This window comes from Drosophila persimilis, unplaced genomic scaffold (genome assembly GCF_003286085.1).
Source record: "Drosophila persimilis strain 14011-0111.01,24,50 unplaced genomic scaffold, DperRS2 tig00000677-arrow-arrow-pilon, whole genome shotgun sequence".
In the NCBI taxonomy this organism is placed as follows: domain Eukaryota; kingdom Metazoa; phylum Arthropoda; class Insecta; order Diptera; family Drosophilidae; genus Drosophila; species Drosophila persimilis.
Genome location: NW_020825333.1, coordinates 11,171 through 19,472, shown reverse-complemented (window position 1 = coordinate 19,472; position 8,302 = coordinate 11,171). Strand labels below are relative to the sequence as shown.

General features: G+C 50.4%; 1 non-coding gene across 1 annotated transcript; it reads right to left on the bottom strand.

Moving 5' to 3' along the window:
- Positions 1-835: 835 nt before the first annotated feature.
- Positions 836-907, bottom strand: Trnae-cuc. The gene has a single exon. It is a non-coding gene; the product is annotated as a tRNA-Glu (tRNA).
- Positions 908-8,302: the final 7,395 nt, after the last annotated feature.

The following is an 8,302-nucleotide window of genomic DNA, read 5'->3' as shown; positions in this document are numbered from 1 at the left end:
CAATGTTAAGGGGACGTATCTAAACAACGCAGCTTCGTTCTGCATCGTGTGCAGTACCGTAGTGCTTTCCTTCGGCCTATTCTCTACCGTAGAGCTTTGCTGGTTACTGTTGTGGAGGAGGAAATGGTGCTTTCTCGAGCATCCGTCGACGGAACATACTCTTGTTGACTTACAGTGCCTTATAAAGTGTTTGCCAAGGCACCTCCAGCATAGCTTATTTTCTCTGACGAAGTTCCATCTACCTGGCCCTTCTAGCTCCAGGAACTGCTTACAGTCCTCCAATTTGTGGGCCCCATTGCACCTACGGCAGGGCGGTTGTGCGCTGCTATCATTGTGCACCATAAGCCGGATTCTTGGGTTCTTCTCCTTCGTGCAGACTTCTTTCTCGGGTGCTACTGGCATCACGGTGCTTGCGCACGATGCGACTCGGAATAGCCAATCGTCGAAAACAGCGATATTTACCCTCGGAAGTCCAGCGCTTTGTCTGGCCCAATCCAGTTTCAAGTCGAATGGGAGCTTCTCCACAAGGTCGCGAAGTAACATTGGGTCGTTCAGATAGGCGGACAGTCCTATCGCGTCAACAGTAGCGCGATAATTTTGCACCGACAGCGCCAGGCGCACTAGGCTTTCGATGCTGCTCGATTTCACGGACGGCTCCATTCTTAGCTTCGTCTGCAGGGTGTGATATATGGCCTCTGGTCGGCCGTATAGCATTCGAAGAGTCTCGATGGCTAGTCGAACTGTTGCGGGCATCATTAATTTTCCTCGTACTGCTTCCAAAGCAGCACCTTTCAGGCACCTTTGCAGCCTCATGAGATTCTCTTGAATCCCATACCTCCCATACCGGGAATTGAACCCGGGCCTCCCGGGTGAGAGCCGGGTATCCTAACCACTAGACAATATGGGATACCCGGCTCTCACCCGGGAGGCCCGGGTTCAATTCCCGGTATGGGAACCAAATATTGCCGCGCCGGGCAACGCCTCCAAATCTGGGGCCGTACGTTTGATAAGCCTCCCGTGTTCAATACGCCTCCCGTGGTTTTGTTCTTCAGATCGGTTTTATTGGTTTGATTTATTTTATTCATTTATTCATTTACAAATTCGGGCGGGTGTTAAACTACGAGCTAGCGCTAAAAAACTTGTACCGCCTCAGTGCTTTTTCTGCTGCCTTTTGTTTTCGTTCTTCCTTCTTCCTGCCTTTGTCTGCCCTTCGCCCTAATTAACCCTTTGCTCAGCGCTGTTAATGTTTGTGTTGTTAACGCAGTGATATTCAGGGCTGTTAGGCGCAGTGATATTCAGGACTGTTAGGCGCAGTGATATTTAGAGCTGCCGCTGCGGTTTCTGCCGTAACATTCCCCCCTTCGCAAACTTCGTCGCTTGTCGTGATGTTTGCCAAACTTCTGGTTACGCCTTGATCCATTAGTGGGTTCGTTGTCCTCACGTCTAACTTGGCCAGTTTAACTATTGGCCGAGTTAGCAGTCCAGATGCAGTGCGGATTACCGCGCTTCGGGCGATCCCGTCCTTGGCTACTCGAAGGTCCATGATGACGCCTTTCCTCCACTGCACCTTGGGGCTTGTTTCGTCCGCTAGAACCACGACGTCTCCGAGTTGGATAGGGTTGGTTGGGGTTCCATGCCATTTGGTCCGTGTCGTCAGGCACGGTAGGTACTCCTTCAGCCATCGTTTTCTGAAGCTGTCCACGATCTGCCCTGCAATGCGAAAACTCTTACCAAGCATAGCTCCTATTGCGCTGCCGTCGCTCTTTGCTGCCATCGAGCTGGTCTCTGCTCTCAGAAAGTGATTCGGTGTAAGTACGTCGGCTTCCGGACACTCCAACGGCACGTAAGTCAGGGGTCGGGAATTTAGCATATTTTCTATCTTTGCTAGTGCTGTTCTCAGCACTGGTTCTTGGACGTGCGTCTCCTCTAATATTTCGGCTAGTATGGATTTCACCGATCTGATCATTCTTTCCCACGCACCTCCCATGTGGGCTATGAAGGACCTGGGGGTATGAAGGACCATTCTATTTGCGGGTACTTGGTTTCCAGTTCGTTCGGTAGAATTCTTTCAATTTCTTCTCGTAGTAGGCGGCTGGCTCCTCGGAAGTTCGTCCCGTTGTCCGACACGATTCTCTTGGGGACTCCTCGACGGGCTACGAACATTTCCAACGTTAGCATGAAGGCGTCTGTTGACAGGGAGTTTGCCAGCTCGATGTGTACTGCTCGCACGGTGAGGCACGTGAATAGTACTCCCCATCGTTTCTCGCGTCGTCTTCCTACGTTTACCTCCAGTGGTCCGAAGTAGTCGATACCTGTGTTTGTGAATGGCAATTCGTTGATTGCTAGCCTCTCTGGTGGTAGGCTTCCCATCTCCGGCGCCTCTGGAAGCGCTCTTTTATTGCGGCATCTTTGGCAGGTTTTCGCTACGGCGCGAACTCTTGCTCGCAGTCCTGGTATGTGGTACAATTGTCGCATCTCGTTGACGACGATCTCGGTAAGCTGATGCTGAAACTTCCGATGGAAATAATCAATGAGAAGATTAGTGACGTTATGTCCTCCGGGTAGAATTACTGGCCGTTTCAGGTTCCTCGTTATGCCGATCGACTTATCTATGCGGCCGCGTATTCTCAGTACGCCTGTTTCATCGAGGTACGGCGATAATTTGTAGATCGAACTTTTCTTACTCACGATTCTTCCTTGTCGTAGAAGAGCCATTTCTTCAGAGTAAGCCTCTTCTTGTACCATCCGGTATATAACGATGTTGACATCTTCCATGTTGCGAAAGCGTGCGGCTAAATTTGCCTCCTCTGATGCGAAATCTCTTTTGCGTATTTTGCCCAGAAATCTCATCACGCATCTCAGGGCTCCCGTGAACTTTTCCTATTTGCTAAAGCGACATACATTTGGGATTATGCTACTCAGCTTTGATGGCGGTTTCGGCGTATCTGTCCATTCGTGTACGTGTATCCGTTCCAGATTACTCGAGTCGAGCTGTGTAGTTGGCCAGTGTTCTTCCTCGTCAAATAGGAACGGCGGACCGGAGAACCATCTCGCTTCCGGTTGGAAACTCGACTCTTTGGTCCACTTCGTTCCATCGTCTGCTACGTTCAGAGCGGATGGAACCCATTTCCATTCTGATATGTCCGAGGTTTCCAAGATCTCTCCAATTCGGAGCGCGACGAACTGATGGTACTTTCGGGCGTCTGAACATATCCAATACAACACGTTCTTGGAGTCGGTCCAAAAAACACGTCGCTTGACCTCGACGGAGAGCTCCTGTGTTATGAGTTTAGCTAGTCGTAGGCCGAGGATCGCTGCCATAAGCTCCATCCTGGGAATCGAAATTGGTTTCAATGGTGCCACTCTTGTCTTGGATGCGAGTAGTGTGCATCTGACTTCTCCTCTTTGTTCGATCCTTATGTAGGCGACGGCTGCAAAGGCGTTTATACTCGCGTCTGTAAAGATGTGTAATTGGATATTAGATGTTTCTTTCGTTAGACCGAGATATCGTGGAACCCTTAATTCTTCGATGTTTTGTAGTTGCCGTGCCCATATCATCCAACGTTGACGTTCGCTTTCTTCGACCTGTTCATCCCAGCCTACGGCCGACCTCCACACGTCCTGCAGTATTATCTTTGCCTGTATAATATAGAACCCCAGTAGTCCTAAGGGATCGAAGATGGTCATGACTGTACGTAGAATTGACCGCTTCGTCACAGTTTTCGCTTCGTCGTATATGTCATTCGGAAACTTATTGACGAAGGTGAAGTAATCATTCCTTGGATGCCACCACATGCCAAGCACTCGTTCTCGTCTTGTTGAGTCCGTCATCTCGATGGGTCGTTCTTGATGATCTCCATCTCCTGAGAGCGCTCTCATCACAGTGCTCGAGTTAGATATCCATCCTCTCATCTCGAAGCCTCCTTCTTTGTGTATGTTCCTCACTGCCAGCGCTAGACGGACCATTTCGTCTTCTGAGTCACAGCTTTGGAGCCAGTCATCTACAAAGGTGTTGCGAAGTATGGCCTCTACTTCCTCTCTTTGTTCCTCGATGAACCTTTCAGCGTTCCTATCTCTCACGTAGGTCGCTGCTGCTGGGGAACAAGAAGCACCAAAGGTCATTACGCTCATTACGTACCTATCCGGTTCTCGACTGGTGTCACCATATCTCCAGAGAAACTGCTGTGAGCTTTGATCCTCCGTACGTATCCTAACCTGGTGAAACATTTCTCTAATATCTCCGCAGATGCCAATAGACTTCTCTCGAAAGCGCGATATTACTCCTACCAGCGATGGCAATTGGTCGGGGCCCTTTAGTAGCATTGAATTAAGAGCGATGCCTTCCACTTTGGCTGCTGCATCCCATACGAGTCTTAATTTGCCTTTGTTCGGGTTCTTAGTTACGAATACGGGCAGATACCAGGAGCGTTTGCCTTCGACCATTTCATCTTTTTCCAGTTTTCGGACGTAGCCGATGTCTTCGTACCTCTTAATCTGTTCGTTTACGAACTCTCGTAGCACCTTATCGCGTGTCATACGAGATTCTAGGCACCGAAGTCGTCGCATTGCCATCTCTCTGGAGGAAGGAAGTTCCACGTTGTCGTACCGCCAGAGGAGTCCTGTCTCCCATCTCTTCATTTCGCTGCTAAACCTCGTGCAATTTTCCAGTATTGTTTTTGCTCTTTCGTCCTCTTTGGACCTGAGTGTGCTCTTCGCCATGTTTATGCCAACCGCGTCTAATGAGAAACTCTCTTTTACAAGAGTGTCCAGCTGTGGGTGTTTATTACATTCGCATACGTGCATTACCCGCGGACTCGCTGGCCCGTCGCCCTTTCTGCGGCCATAAACAGACCACCCCAACCTGGACTTGGCGGCGATAAATTCGGAATTCTCGCGTTCTTTGACGGTCAGTGGCACTCCAAGTTTCACGTTGTCCAATCCGATGATCAATGACGCTCTCACGTCCTTGTAGCTGAGTATCGGTAGCTTTTCCAGGTGCGAATGGGATTTTAGGATTGAGTCGTCCAGCGTCTGCTTCGGCAGATCCAGGTTTTTTACTGTTCTCACGTTTTGAAGCGTGAATCTGCGAGCCACATTGTCCCTTGGAGAGATCGCTAGGCTTATCCATTTGGATTGAGATTCTCTCTGCGTGATGTCTCCAGTCCAGCGTAGGCATAGCTCGTCCGAGGGGCCATCGATACCTAGTTTTTCCGTTATCTCCGTCTCGATTAGGGTACAGGCGGATCCTTCGTCTATCAGTGCGAACACTTGCATTTGGCCGTTCGATCCATACAATGTTAAGGGGACGTATCTAAACAACGCAGCTTCGTTCTGCATCGTGTGCAGTACCGTAGTGCTTTCCTTCGGCCTATTCTCTACCGTAGAGCTTTGCTGGTTACTGTTGTGGAGGAGGAAATGGTGCTTTCTCGAGCATCCGTCGACGGAACATACTCTTGTTGACTTACAGTGCCTTATAAAGTGTTTGCCAAGGCACCTCCAGCATAGCTTATTTTCTCTGACGAAGTTCCATCTACCTGGCCCTTCTAGCTCCAGGAACTGCTTACAGTCCTCCAATTTGTGGGCCCCATTGCACCTATGGCAGGGCGGTTGTGCGCTGCTATCATTGTGCACCATAAGCCGGATTCTTGGGTTCTTCTCCTTCGTGCAGACTTCTTTCTCGGGTGCTACTGGCATCACGGTGCTTGCGCACGATGCGACTCGGAATAGCCAATCGTCGAAAACAGCGATATTTACCCTCGGAAGTCCAGCGCTTTGTCTGGCCCAATCCAGTTTCAAGTCGAATGGGAGCTTCTCCACAAGGTCGCGAAGTAACATTGGGTCGTTCAGATAGGCGGACAGTCCTATCGCGTCAACAGTAGCGCGATAATTTTGCACCGACAGCGCCAGGCGCACTAGGCTTTCGATGCTGCTCGATTTCACGGACGGCTCCATTCTTAGCTTCGTCTGCAGGGTGTGATATATGGCCTCTGGTCGGCCGTATAGCATTCGAAGAGTCTCGATGGCTAGTCGAACTGTTGCGGGCATCATTAATTTTCCTCGTACTGCTTCCAAAGCAGCACCTTTCAGGCACCTTTGCAGCCTCATGAGATTCTCTTGATCGCTGAGTCCGCAGCGTTCTGTGGATTGTTCGAAGTTTACTATGAACATGGGCCATTCCTCGGGGTTTCCAGAAAAGCATGGTAGATCCTTGTTGATGACTTGTCTTGCGGCTATCTGGGATGCTGTCAAGCATCTCTCCGCCCCCGCTGGCGCGACCGCTTGATTACTCCCGTACGCGTACGGGTCCGAAATATTTCGACTCGTACTTGGGTAATACTGTGCAGTCGGGGCGCGAATGAAGGGGTTTTGCCCATGCAGGTTGGTACCCAGCGCCGGTGCGGCCATTGGATGCCACATAGCGCCGACTGGCATTGTCTCGTTCGGATTCAGCCCAGTAGGCATTCCAATCCGCGTTGCTTCCGTGGGTCCTGACATGTGGACTCCGGTCCAGTTGGGAACTGCTCTGTCCCAGCCTCCGTTGATTACCGTGGAGCTCATGAGGCCTCCTGCTTGAGGCAGTCTGGAATGCGTCGGGATGGAGCGCATTCCCTCGAAGGCCGTGGCGTACGTCGGCCTTCCTAATGCATCCGCTCTCTGCTGAGCGAACGTTTCCCAGCTATCTAAAAGGCTCGTTCTTGGTGAGAAGGCTTGATCCACCCCTCCTCCTTGGTTGGTATGCTCTGGTGCTTGATGGCTCGTTGCGGCTGTGGTGGACACGTTAGGTGTGGCCGTTGTTGCCGCCGAGATCACATCTATATATGTATCCCTAACGCGATGAGTTTCCCTTGCACCTCCCTCAGTCTCAGAACACGCACCAAGCATCTTTTCCGGCACATTTATTTCTCCTAATCCACACGGGGTCTCACCGCCAGATTCCGACTGCTGACCTTTGACGCCGTCTATTTTACTCCGGTGTCTTTTTTGTACAGTCCTGGTTTGAGGTTATACACGAACCACGTGTCGCTCGAATGTAAGAGATTAGCCTTTCTGGCCAACTGTATGAGGATATCTCACCTGCAAGTCGAATCCCTCGTGACGCAGCTGACTGCGTCGCACGCCGATCTTCTTTCTGTCGGTCGTAATTATTCGATTTGCTCTCTGTTGCGCAGGAAAAGTTTTTTAGAATCCCCAGATTTGGATACCAAATACCAAATCTGGGGCCGTACGTTTGATAAGCCTCCCGTGTTCAATACGCCTCCCGTGGTTTTGTTCTTCAGATCGGTTTTATTGGTTTGATTTATTTTATTCATTTATTCATTTACAAATTCGGGCGGGTGTTAAACTACGAGCTAGCGCTAAAAAACTTGTACCGCTTCAGTGCTTTTTCTGCTGCCTTTTGTTTTCGTTCTTCCTTCTTCCTGCCTTTGTCTGCCCTTCGCCCTAATTAACCCTTTGCTCAGCGCTGTTAATGTTTGTGCTGTTAACGCAGTGATATTCAGGGCTGTTAGGCGCAGTGATATTCAGGACTGTTAGGCGCAGTGATATTTAGAGCTGCCGCTGCGGTTTCTGCCGTAACATTCCCCCCTTCGCAAACTTCGTCGCTTGTCGTGATGTTTGCCAAACTTCTGGTTACGCCTTGATCCATTAGTGGGTTCGTTGTCCTCACGTCTAACTTGGCCAGTTTAACTATTGGCCGAGTTAGCAGTCCAGATGCAGTGCGGATTACCGCGCTTCGGGCGATCCCGTCCTTGGCTACTCGAAGGTCCATGATGACGCCTTTCCTCCACTGCACCTTGGGGCTTGTTTCGTCCGCTAGAACCACGACGTCTCCGAGTTGGATAGGGTTGGTTGGGGTTCCATGCCATTTGGTTCGTGTCGTCAGGCACGGTAGGTACTCCTTCAGCCATCGTTTTCTGAAGCTGTCCACGATCTGCCCTGCAATGCGAAAACTCTTACCAAGCATAGCTCCTATTGCGCTGCCGTCGCTCTTTGCTGCCATCGAGCTGGTCTCTGCTCTCAGAAAGTGATTCGGTGTAAGTACGTCGGCTTCCGGACACTCCAACGGCACGTAAGTCAGGGGTCGGGAATTTAGCATATTTTCTATCTTTGCTAGTGCTGTTCTCAGCACTGGTTCTTGGACGTGCGTCTCCTCTAATATTTCGGCTAGTATGGATTTCACCGATCTGATCATTCTTTCCCACGCACCTCCCATGTGGGGTGCTCCTGGGGGTATGAAGGACCATTCTATTTGCGGGTACTTGGTTTCCAGTTCGTTCGGTAGAATTCTTTCAATTTCTTCTCG